The following is a 2500-nucleotide window of genomic DNA, read 5'->3' as shown; positions in this document are numbered from 1 at the left end:
TGCTTACTCGAGCGGAAGGGTCAGCCTGATTCCTGCCTTGCCGGAGGCCCGGTCGCGGGGGTGACGACCCGCCGCCCGGGACGTGCGAGGCACCAGCAGACAGAGACTGCCCGACGGTCAGAGAGAGGGAGAGAGGAGTGCCGAGGCTCAAGTGGCGAACGGTCGCGCAGGCACGCCACGCACATCGATCGCCAGCCGCGGAACGGCACGGCCTTCAGTGGGGCCGGCGGGCGACGCCGCTCCTGAACCCAGCGGCCCCGAGCCGGACGAGTTGAGGAAGGCACGCCGACGGTGACAGGGTACGGAAGACACAGCGGTGGCCTTCTGGCGACTTGGCCCCCGACAGCCCGACGTTCCGCCGTCCTCCCGATGGCCAGGAGGACCGTGCGGGGGTCGGCCGACGGCGTGGTAGGTGTGCCTGCACGGTGACGGAGCACACACCACGCCCGCCAACCCCTCCGTACCTCCCGAGACCGGTGGCAGGACGGAGCGGAAAACGTGCGGACTGAACGGGAGAGCCAAGAGCCAGCGATCCACGCGCGTGCGACCGTCCAAGTCACAGCGTTCGACGAAAACCTCCTCCCTCGGCCAGGCACTCGGCGCCAGCAGGGGAGACAGGATCAGACGCCCCGCCGGCCACTTAAGGCCGAGGACGAACCACGAGACGGGCGGCTGCAGCAGCGGGCGGCCTGCAGCTCCCAGCACTCTCAATCGATCAACCATCGAGTCGGGTCAGCGTGTCAAACCGGCGAGCTCCACGGTCAGGCCGGCGGCGCACCAGCACCGGACCTCCGCGGCTCCCTTCACTCTTTCCACTGCCAGCCAACCGAGAGACGGACCCAATGCGGACGTGCAGAGCTTAGGCAGACCCCCCACTGGAGGCTCAACACTTCGTGGCAGCTCCGTGTCCCAGAGACCAGGAGGGTTGGCACACACACACAGTGTGAACCACCGACAGCCATTCTGGGACCGGTGACAGCCGTGCTGGCCCCACTGCCACGACACAGACGGACGCCAGGCCGCGCTCCCCGGCGGGGGGATGGCGTCGAGCCTGACGAACGGAATGTGCAGGGTGGGGGGGAAAGGCCAAGCGCTCCGACGCCGGAGGGCTCCGGAGTCTGAACTTAGGGGGACAAAGAGGACGGGTCCTCTGCGACACCCCAGCCGCGCTCTCGCCAGCCAAGGCGAGTGCGATTGATTGCCAAACGACCCTCAGACAGGCGTGGCCCCGGGAAGAACCCGGGGCCGCAAAGTGCGTTCAAAGTGTCGATGATCAATGTGTCCTGCAATTCACATTAATTCTCGCAGCTAGCTGCGTTCGTCATCGACGCACGAGCCGAGTGATCCACCGTCAAGAGTTGTCTGAGTTTGTTTTAGGTCTCTCCCTCGCCAGAGGAAAGCGACCCGGACCGCACATACGCTCCCCACCTTGAGCTACAGCCACCTGCACGCCGGCGTGCGGGCGGAGCAGGGTGGCGTGAAGCGATGGGGAGCACCATCCTGGTGCGGCCCGCAGAAACATACGTCTATTGGGGGGAGGAGGACAGGGCGCCCAAGAGGCGATGCGTGCCCCAACGCACCGCAGCGACGGAGGCAGGATCACCGCCACCATGTCGCCCGCCTAGTATCACGAGGCGTGCAGCAGCTTTGCCCTAGGAAAAGCAGAGGCGGGAACGGGCACCGGCCATCGGTTCGGCAGCGTCACTGACGCGTGCACGTGGCGGCGTGTCGGCGAGCGGACTTCCTGCGAGGAGGCGGGGGCGGCACTCGCCCGAGCAGACGCCCGCCCGGCCCAGCCACCGCCGAGGTGGACTGGGAGTCGCGGCAACGGCTCGTCATACTCGTTCCCACACTCACAGCGCAGCTTGCCCGCAAGCCACCGACCACCGATCGACGCCAGGCGCCCCGACCGAGAGCGGGATCGCTCGTTCGCCCTGCTGGCAGTTCGCTGGGGATCACTACTGCACGGAGCTCGGAGACCGACGGGCGGCAACTCGAGAGTCTTTAAACCACCACCCCCATCCCGCAAGTGCAAAGAGGCTGTATACGCACAGACGGGTGAGGGGAATAGGTACCCCGTCGGGTTTGAAGGGAGCGTGACTAGATAGCAACGATGTAAACCCAGCCGATTTGGGAGCGAAAGACCGGCGCCTGCATCACCGGCTTCGTTTCCCGTGGCTGGAGAGTACACCGAAACCCTCCGTCTGTCGCGAGCTCCCGACGACGCGGTGCCGCCAAGCAGCAGGGCCGGACCTGGTGTGGCTCCCCTCGTCGATCACAGACCGGTCGGCACTACTGACGAGACGGTGGAACGGGCTTCGCCCCTTGTGACGAAGGGTGATGCGAACCCGCCCGCCCGCGTGCGTTCGGGGTGGACTCGGCAAACGGAGATTTGAAATCGGAAAGTGTCCTCCTGCCCCGCGCAGGTAGGCGCCCAACAGTTGTGGGGGGTTTGGCGGTGACCACGGCTGCAGGGCCTGCTACCCCGACGAGCTCTCCT

At 66.5% G+C, this 2500-nt stretch overlaps 1 non-coding gene across 1 annotated transcript; it reads right to left on the bottom strand.

Annotated features, from left to right (window-relative positions):
- Positions 1-1206: 1206 nt before the first annotated feature.
- Positions 1207-1360, bottom strand: LOC140473071 (5.8S ribosomal RNA). The gene has a single exon (XR_011958068.1). It is a non-coding gene; the product is annotated as a 5.8S ribosomal RNA (ribosomal RNA).
- Between the last annotated feature and the right edge of the window lie 1140 nt (positions 1361-2500).

Source organism: Chiloscyllium punctatum, unplaced genomic scaffold (genome assembly GCF_047496795.1).
Source record: "Chiloscyllium punctatum isolate Juve2018m unplaced genomic scaffold, sChiPun1.3 scaffold_506, whole genome shotgun sequence".
Lineage (NCBI taxonomy): Eukaryota > Metazoa > Chordata > Chondrichthyes > Orectolobiformes > Hemiscylliidae > Chiloscyllium > Chiloscyllium punctatum.
This window is presented reverse-complemented; position numbering and strand designations above follow the sequence as displayed.